The sequence below is a fragment of the Bidens hawaiensis genome, unplaced genomic scaffold (assembly GCF_021521415.1).
Source record: "Bidens hawaiensis isolate Kalapana, Puna unplaced genomic scaffold, B.hawaiensis_p1.1 tig00049856_1, whole genome shotgun sequence".
Lineage (NCBI taxonomy): Eukaryota > Viridiplantae > Streptophyta > Magnoliopsida > Asterales > Asteraceae > Bidens > Bidens hawaiensis.
In genome coordinates this window covers 56056-66624 of record NW_027498927.1, presented here as the reverse complement: position 1 = coordinate 66624, position 10569 = coordinate 56056, and the positions used below count along the sequence as shown (strand labels likewise).

The 10569-nt window shown below is 34.9% G+C and overlaps 1 pseudogene; it reads right to left on the bottom strand.

Moving 5' to 3' along the window:
* Nucleotides 1-362: 362 nt before the first annotated feature.
* On the bottom strand, nt 363-7445 carry LOC143598252 (replication protein A 70 kDa DNA-binding subunit B-like; annotated as a pseudogene).
* Nucleotides 7446-10569: the final 3124 nt, after the last annotated feature.

The following is a 10569-nucleotide window of genomic DNA, read 5'->3' as shown; positions in this document are numbered from 1 at the left end:
AAACTCGTTATCGAATAAGTTAAAGTGCAACTCGTGCAAATGGGCTTAGTTAAAGTAATTATGTCAAGTTTGGGTGGACCTAATTAAATCAGTTATGGTTTGGGATTGACTTTATTCGAGTTTCTAACCACTCTCGAATAAGTTAAAGTGCAAGTCGGCTACTTAATACTCCTTTTGGAAATCAATTTTTTTATATAACAGATGAGTTTCTATTAAATAAAAACCATGCAAATTGCTGGTAAACGTCCTATAAGCTAGGTAACAAGCATTTGAAATAAAAAATAATGATAGATGGTAACAAAAGTAGGACCAGCATCTTACGATTTCGTTTTCTAAAACGCAAATGCACAAACAAATGTGTATCAAGATTGCGTTGAAGATATATCATCCAGCAGGAACTTAGATTCAGCCGCATAATCAACCGGGCTAACAATCTTCACAGTAATCCTCTGTCTTTTGTCATTATTGTACTCCTGTGGTGCAACCATCAAACGAAAAATATGTGGGACCCATGTTGCTTTCTTAAGCTATGTTTGATAAGCGCTTCCATCGTCCTATAAACAGTTGAAAGGAGAATTAGAAACCTGAATGTGTGCCTAATAGTCACCCAAGCATGTGATATGGCGTATTAACAAATAAGATGCTATAGTCACTAATAAAATCTGACTTGGTTGTTATAATTGTTAATAACTGTTTGCAATGGTAACAAAATTTACGAAAGTGATATTCAAACAGTATTAATTATTCAAATTACATAACAACAGGAAAACCAACTGTATTTAAAAAATATATATATAACACATGCCAATATGCAGATGAGTAGTGCAGATCTATGTCTTCATCATTTTAGCATATTGATAAATAAGAAATCCAATATAACTATTCAGTATTGTATCGTACAAAACTGAACTAACATAAAATCTGAATATTAACAAAATAAGTTTGTGTAAGGATATCATATTATTAAATGTTCGAATCGGTTAGCAGTATTGATTGGACAATATGTTGCTAAAATAGCGGTTGTTTTAGTTTTTTTAGGATTTACCTTTGACTTCATGTTATCAAGTTCAGCAGCAGAGCAGCCTATTATGGTTTCTGCCTCGTCAGCAAAAAGAGACATCCAAGCTTCACCATTGGTGTCTGAGAACTTGGCTGACACAACATACTTGTAATATCAACCAATTATGTACATGTCATGGCCATGATTAGTAGTCGTCAAAATCATTATAGTTGCACACACCTTAAGTTAGAGTCGCTTTGTGTTGTTTTGCACATTTCACATGAGTAACCGGAACCAACATTATTAGTAAGTTTTTTGTTGCAAGTTTTGCAGGCGTGATAATACATGGGTTGGTTAGTCTTGATGAAACTCATGCATGCACGTGTAGTGTAATATACAGGCTACAAGACAAATGTAACTGTTAGGCTAACATAATAAGTAAAACTTGGTATGATGTTGGATGACATTATTGTTACTTGTGACATTTTAGGTGATAGGTTGTCGGAAGCTAATACCTTTGCTTCACCCAAAGACGGGTTGTTGGTTATGTAGTCGAGTCCCACGCGATCAGAGTACATCGACGGGGCATCATTTATAAGCCCAGTTTTGAAAGTGGACCCCACAGATTCAAATTTCGTGGTGCTTCCTTCTGAACCATACCATGTTTTTAGTTTATGTGAATCAGGGCTGTTTGGGTTTATGTCGATGGTAGTGTTGGTGATTGTTGACAATGTTATACCTAAAGCAAATAATCAACAACAAATAAGCAAGACGTAATTAAACATGGTATGTAAGCATGTGCATTTAAGATGTACATAGGTTGGCTTTATGGATTACCTCCAAAACCAGATACTCTTAACAATTTGATTGCAACAATGGGTGAGGCATCAAACATGTCTAGCAGTTTGTTACCAATGCTGGTGGCAAGGGGGCCCCACAAAGATACAATTACTGACTTCATCCTGAAAGATCAACAAGCAAACTGGACGCACATATAAAAGGGGATATAAATGGTAAAGCGGCTTATAAAAGTGGTGTTACGTGTCATCAGCTATAGTTATGTCACGTTTTGGAACGATCTCGTTATCAACTTTCCTTCGGATGCTCATAGATGATGATACATGTTGTACGAAACCAATAACATCTGCACTTAATAATTGAAGGAGGTAAAATTGTAAGTAAAGGAACATATTTACTTAATAAATTAAAGATTTCAAATTGTAATTCTATGAAAATACAAAGATATACTAAAAGTTTAATACCAATCAGTTCTTTTTTATGTAGATATTGGCCTAGTTGATCAATTGGGACAAAGTTGAACTTTGTTTCTGGGATTAAAACTGGTTCGTTAACTGCCTCCTCCACTTGATTTCAAATTGTAATTCTATGAAAATACAAAGATATACTAAAAGTTTAATACCAATCAGTTCTTTTTTATGTAGATATTGGCCTAGTTGATCAATTGGGACAAAGTTGAACTTTGTTTCTGGGATTAAAACTGGTTCGTTAACTGCCTCCTCCACTTGTGAATTTTCATTCAAGGTCATTTCATAATCATTGTCTACACGATTGTATGTTTTGTTAGCCCTTTTTAAGTATCCGCTCGATATGTAGTAAACTTTCCCCAGATCGAATACTTCAAAAAACTTTCTTGCAGCGGTGTTAAACATGGTTGCTTGAATTTGAGTACCCTATAATTATATTTGTTATAATCTCCATATGTTTGTAATAATATATAATGAGGATTGAGATAACGGAAACTTACGTCGTCGTCAGTTAGCTCGACACTAAAAACATAGTCTTCACCGCGTGTGTTGTTATAGTGATGCATGGGACCTTTAGCCGTGAGACGCACTTTAATGGTCCAGTTTCCTTGGTACGGGTTCAAGGAAGCGAGGTAAACCTGCCTTGGTATAGACGTACTTGACATGCTGTAATAGAAAGACCATGAATTGTTATATAAAAGATTATGAGTCAACACCAGAAGTCAATATAACAACTACATGGCGTAGCCAGATCGCATCACCAGGACAGTTGCAAGTGACTAAAATTTATGTAAAGCATATAAAAATTAGTGGAACTTAGACATATGAATAATAGTGTTGAGAAACAAAACCCCAAGGTGGATTCATGGTGAAGCTGAGCTAATCTGGTGTAATTTTAACATGTAAATGTCTTTAAAGTCGAGTTCTCTGAATCAATGTTATGGTACCTAAGAGAAGCAAACCTAATTGTCAACCAGTATACCACAATGAAACCAAATTTAAAGGTGAATCAGGTAACATGTTCAAAACAGGATGAAATCAAAAGAGCAATGAAAACGCGAATTAGCAAGCCAAAATTTTCATCAAAACGGGCCGAATATAACGGTGAACCAGACAACTTAAAACCAACTATAAACTCAAACTAATAAAACCTGACTTCATATATGAAAAAAAAATAGAAAAAAAGCAAACGTCAAGCAACTGCTGACCAAATCCAACAACAGCTAACTTCATTTTCAGATCTTCAAACAACTAAAATTCTAAATCAAACAACAATGTCACAAAATTTCTTAAACCTATGAAAAGGGGCCACTTTTGTTTTCAAGATTCTTCAACCGAAACGTGAGGTAATGTGTGTAATTTTAACTTGTAAATCTATACCTAAGGGAATTAAACCTAATTGTCAACCAGTTAGATCACAATTATACCCTGGTGATTATGATGATGATGAAGAAACCCTAGAATGAAATCAAAAGAGTAATGAAAACGTGAATTAGGTAGCATGTTCAAAGCAGAATGAAATCAAAAGGGTAATGAATAGGAATAATCAAGAATCATGGGAATTAAGAATACATAATACAAAGGAAGAGTAAAACATACCTAATATCAATAAATCAATAAACCACAATTAAACCCTGTTGATTGTGATGATGATGAAGAAGTATTTATAGCATAGGAAGTAGCAATCAGGATGACTATATTACATAGAAACCGATATGAATTAAAAAAAAATTATTGAGGAATTGATTGGTTGTTGAAGAAGAAAATGATTGAAGAATTGATGATTGGGGCTGTAACGTAGATATAGAGAGAAGGAGATTGAGGTTGGTTGTTGGGTTTAAGTCGCCGGCAGGTAGGCTTCTTTCTGGAGTTGGAAGTCGGAGGGTATGGAATGTGAAAGGGTGCCTATATGTTTAATAATGTAATATAGACTAGTGATTGACCCGGGTAATTACAAATATGTAGTAAGTATTATTATTAGCATAACCTTAAGTAGGGTTTAACAAGTATTTTTGGAGCATTACACATATTCAGTTCTAACTTTTAGACTTGAGGTGCAGTTAACTGTCTTCTGCAACAGACAGGCATATGGAGTTGCACCAGCTTTAGCTTCTGCAAAGAAATAGGGGTTGTCATAAGTTAAAATCATGATAAATCACATACTTTGATCAAGATTACATCAAAAGCTAACAACCTGTTGATTCAACTTAAAATAAATATGTAGTATTGCAAATTTATACTACAATTTGGAAACCACCCACTGTTAACTCTTTGTAGCGGATATAGTTGAACGCAGGGGTATTTAGGAATTAGAAATATATTACCTTTAAACAGAAAAGTAAATTTTTTATCTTATTAAGATAAGTTAGTTGTTTCTGATGAAAAGAAAAAAAGACATTTATTTACATTCACTAATAACTGGTAATCCAACATTAAGTGGGTGTCAAAAACACAACCCCAAAAATGAATACAAATTTGTAAGGCTATATATCATTATTATTATTATTATTATTTAGAAATAACAACTTTCAAGACTTTACAACAATAAACATAACAATGGCTTAAACCTTTCCTGCATTTGTACACATCTAACTACTAACTAATCAACAGTCAAGTAGAACCCAAAAGTAGTCGGGCTACACTCCAATTAAGTAGAATACTAAAAACCATGGTATGCAAAATTTTAAATCTTATAAATGAAACATTTTGTGCTACGCAATAATAAAACATGAAATGCATACCTTAGCATCCAGATGTGATCCGAACTGCCTCCATTTTCCTGCTGACATAAAAGTGTAAAACTTAAATAAGCGAGACTGATATACAAATGGTGTATTTAACTTGCATAAACTTATTTAAATTGCATTACCATCATAGCCTGTTAGCAACCAAACCAACTCCAATCCATATCATTATTTAAACACACTGATCAAAGTCATATATGGTTGGTATCTGATAGGAAAATAAATTAGTAAACGCTGCTTATGATACAAAAAATAATATAAGTAAAACGACGTTTATTCGGTTGGCAAATTACAGGCGTTGTGACAAAAATTCGGTCGGTATCTATAGGTTCGCCACAACGCTAGAACTAAACTCAAAAAATAATTTCGAAAAATTGACATATTTAAAACAATAAAAAAAACAAAAAACAAAATAAACACGGGCATTGCAGCGGCAAGTCGACATACATTCGGTTAGTAACGATTAGGCTCGTTGTCGTACCAGAAATAAACATAAAAAATAATTTCGTTATTGGCTAGGTTTGTTACGGTACCGAACCGAAACTAAATAAACAATAACACGGGTGTTGCGGTGACGAGGCGTTACGTTTTTAATTGGTGTCACTTAAATTCGTTACTATACCGAAACTAAATCTAAAACTCAATTTCCTCAAATTATTATTATACTTAAAAAAACCTTTATAAAAATCTAGATTGAAAAAATTAATGATGCATGTAAACAGCAAAGGGGATCCGAACCCTGGCAGTTGAGCAATAAGAAAGGTTGTCAAGCCCACTTCAGCCAAATGGAATTTGGTTAATTTTTGGTGTGTCATAAAGTACACCCATCTTTTTAGTTTGACGGTTAAATTTTGTGAATTAGGTATGATCGAATAGATTGCACTGGGTATTTTCAGTACCAACTCGATACTTTTTGAGGTTTTTGAGACCGGTACCTTCGGACCGATGGGTTCAATACGATACCAGTTTACAATTTTTTTTCATTCAAATACCATACCATACAAAGCACTTTTGATATTTTGGTGTGTCATAAAGTACACCCATCTTTTTAGTTTGACGGTTAAATTTTGTGAATTAGGTATGATCGAATAGATTGCACTGGGTATTTTCAGTACCAACTCGATACTTTTTGAGGTTTTTGAGACCGGTACCTTCGGACCGATGGGTTCAATACGATACCAGTTTACAATTTTTTTTCATTCAAATACCATACCATACAAAGCACTTTTGATATTTTGGTGTGTCATAAAGTACACCCATCTTTTTAGTTTGACGGTTAAATTTTGTGAATTAGGTATGATCGAATAGATTGCACTGGGTATTTTCAGTACCAACTCGATACTTTTTGAGGTTTTTGAGACCGGTACCTTCGGATCGATGGGTTCAATACGATACCAGTTTACAATTTTTTTTCATTCAAATACCATACCATACAAAGCACTTTTGATACTGGTCTGGTTCCGAGCTCATCCATATTACGAATGATATATGAGTATACAATTATTAGTATGGGAGTGGATTAGACTGTATTCAAATAAAAAGGTGTATATCAAAACTATCATGACCTTTAACTAGTGTTAGGCCATACAACTACAAGTGGGAAGTAATTTGTAGTATGGATGAGTAAAAATTGGTATGGTATCGATTGATACCGGTATTGATTCGGTACCGTCGGTATCGAATCGGTACCAAGGTTTTGGGTTTTCGGGACCGGTACGGTATGATACCGGTATTTCTCGAATTTTAACTTAAATACCGGCACCGTCACAGTACCGTACCGGTACCAAAAATTTACGATTTTCGGGATCGAAATTTTAGGTAGCGGTAGCGGTAGCGGTACGGTACCGAGCCATCCCTAATCAGTACATTAAATTATTTTATACATCATCAAATTTTGTAAGATTCGGCCATTTGTAGTTTCAGTGTCTCTGTACGTTGAATCCAATTAGTCAATGGGTTGAGCACATGCTCAGGTTATAATAAATTCATAGAAAACATATAAACTAACATGCAATTATTAAGTTTGCCGGTTCTTTTTTATATTATATATGAATTTATTTTAAATTGAAGTTGACTTTCTTTCAATAATGAGTTGCCGTTCAAAAAAAGTAAGTGGATGTAGTAAAATTGCCTAACGAACCTATAAATAGTGAGCTATTTATTATCAAGCCCAAGTATAGACTTGAATCAAAAACAATAGTGAAAGTTGTGTTTTGTGTGTTGGTGATCGTGTTGGTCACAGTTCCTTTAGCATCGGGACAATGCATGACTTACATCGGAGAAGGTGGGCCATGTACCAACGAAGCTGATGCCGAGTGTTGCAACTTCCTTACACAAACCACCGCATGGGGTCCACATGTCGAAAGCATATGGTGTGTGTCAAGCCCTTCAATATGCCGGCCTCCCTGTCACTTACCTTAACGACTGTGGTGTCATTGAGGGTACAAATCCATATTGTTGAACCTACATCGGTCTTTACTTTTGTGTCGTGGTAATTGAAATGTGTTTTAATAAGTTTGTGATATATTTGTGCATTATTAATTTTAAGTTGCAAATCAAATCTTGTTGTTTTGATTTATTTTAAAAATAAAAAATTTATGCTGATATTATTATATTACGTATTGTATGTATAATCATGTTATTTAGAAAAAAATATTGTCACAAATTTAAAATATAAATTTACAAATATTTACACAACCATAGTTTCTGGTAGATATGGCATAGTTTCTTTTGATATTTACACAACCATCAATATTTAAAATGTTTAGCTTTTAAATGGCACCATTATATAAAGGTATATTGGTTTTTATTAATCTCAACTACTAGCTTTTGGTCACTACTGTCCTAACTAATGAATTGGCTACTAATGGTCTTAACTTTTAAGGTATTTGTTCCTAACAGTCCGCGACTAATAGAATCCTAACGCCGTTAGTTTCAGGTCGCGGGGAAAACGTTTTTGGCCTGGAAATTCAAATTTGTTGTCGGAAAACACCACCTGAACACCGCTACCACCGCCAACCAACTACCACCACTTGAGCATCATCAACCGATTCCCACGATGGTTCTAGGATTTCCGGTGACCTCAATAATTGGGGCTTTTACTAGAAAAAGGTTCATAAAGGTCCGATACAAAGTCATCAAGATGTTTGGGACGTAAATGTTGAGTTTTCGGGAAAAAATTTGAGTTTTCCGGCCAAAAACGTTTTTCCGGCGACTTGAAAATAACGACGTTAGGATTCTGTTAGTCGTAGACTGTTATGAACAAGTGCTTTAAAAGTTAGGACTATCAGTAGCCAATTCACTAGTTAGGACCAGCAATGACCAAAAGCTAATAATTGGGATTAATAAAAACTAGACAGAATTACAAATTTTGTCCTTTAAAATAAGACGAATTACGGTTCGTGTCCTTTTCTAAGTTTCCTTGCAGGCGGTGTACTTTAAACTTTTTTTCCTTACAAGTTTTGTCCTTTACGCTAACTGGGTTAGAAAAACTCATTTAAATACCCTCACATGAGACGCATGTGAGGGCATTTTTGTCATTTCGTATGTACCTGCAAACTTCATCATCCACCACACCAAAATCAAATCAAAACCCAGATTCAATCTCCATCCAATCATCAAACCCATCTCTCAATTCCCCCAAATCCCCAATTTCTAGGGTTTTTCAAATCTAAATCCTCAAATCTCCAATTCATCCTCCAATTCGATCCAATTCCTCAAATTCAATTAGGGTGGAGAGGAGGTGGTTTCCGGCGGTGGTGGCGATGGCCGTGAAATGGTGGTGCCTGAACAAACTCTCCGACCGCGACACCCACTCCGCCACCGAGCTCGAGTCCATCGCCAAAACCCTAACCAATGACCCAGACACCGAGCTCGAGTCCATCGACACCCACTCCGCCACCGAGCTCGAGTCCATCGACACCCACTCCGCCACCGATTCACTAGAAAATCAGGATTCGAGTTACATTCGAGTTAATTCACTTTAATCTAGTTTGGTGATTAATTGAAAGGATTGATAATTAATCTGGTGCAATACTTGGACAATTTGTGAAAGGTTTGATTTCGTTATCCAGTACAACAAAATCGTGGTAAGCAGCGAGATTCAATTGAAAGTCATTTGAATCATTTGATGCTTTGAAATAGAAAATGTAACTGATTTAAACTGTTTATGTCTTAAATCTTTATGATCGTCAAGTACAAAAAGAAACTGGAACTAGTAGTTTATTTCAAAGTCAAAATTGGTCTCAGTAGACTTTTGATCTAAGAAAGTTAATATGTAAAAAACTTATATGCCTAAGATACATCGTCTCAAATTGATGGATTTGTAGTAATTAACAGTGGTTCCATCGCCACCACGTCACCACTCACCTCTCACAAACTTATCGATTCGCCCTTGTGCTGTCACCATGTTAGTTCGTTGGGCGGGGCTATTAGGTCGGTGACGAGATGAGTAGAAGAAGAATGACGATAGAGGTTTCTAGAAATTGGGGATTTGGGTGAATTGAGAGATGGGTTTGATGATTGGATGGAGACTGAATCTGGGTTTTGATTTGATTTTGGTGTGGTGGATGATGAAGTTTGCAGGTACATACGAAATGACAAAAATGCCCTCACATGCGTCTCACGTGAGGGTATTTAACTGAGTTTTTCTAACCCAGTTAGCGTAAAGGACAAAACTTGTAGGAAAAAAAAGTTTAAAGTACACCGCCTGCAAGGAAACTTAGAAAAGAACACGAACCGTAATTCGTCTTATTTTAAAGGACAAAATTTGTAATTCTGTCTAAAAACTAATATACCTTATATAAAGTATCTACATCAATTTTATATTGAGAATAAAAAATGAATTCAAAAGTGTAGATTTTAATAAATAGTTCATTGTAATGTCACATCCCAATCTATAGCTCATCGGAAGTTTCTGAATGCTGGAGATGCTCTTTTTCAATGTTAAATCAAGTTAGTACAATGCATGAAACGATTCTCTCATACCCTTTAAAAAACACAATAAGACATCGCATATGAAGATGCAACGATGATTCAAATTTGAAATTCATGTAAATAATAAATGGGCAAACATACTTGTTTAGTTGTTTTGAACTTTTCTCTTTTGATTTCATTTTTTCTTTTGCGTCATAATCATTATGTTCATATAATCTGGAAAATAAAGAAATGATCATACCTTGTGAGAGAATTAAAAGTTTATTAGAATCTTCATAGGCCAGGATTAAAAAAGTTTGTTAAAATGCTTATAAACAATTATCAACAAAGTTTTTATTTTTTATCTTTAAAACCAGCAATATAGTACAAACTCTTCAATAAAAACAAGACCCAATTACAAATTTTGTCCTTTAAAAAAAGCCAAATTACGGTTCGTGTCCTTTCCTTGCAGGCGGTGTCCTTTAAACTTTTTTTTTCTACACGTTATGTCCTTTACGCTAACTGGGTTAGAAAAACTCAGTTAAATGCCCTCACGTGAGACGCATGTGAGGGCATTTTTGTCTTTTCACCACCTGCAACTTCTTCCTCTTTCTTCTTCATTTTAGTTAAAAACCATCTGTCTCTC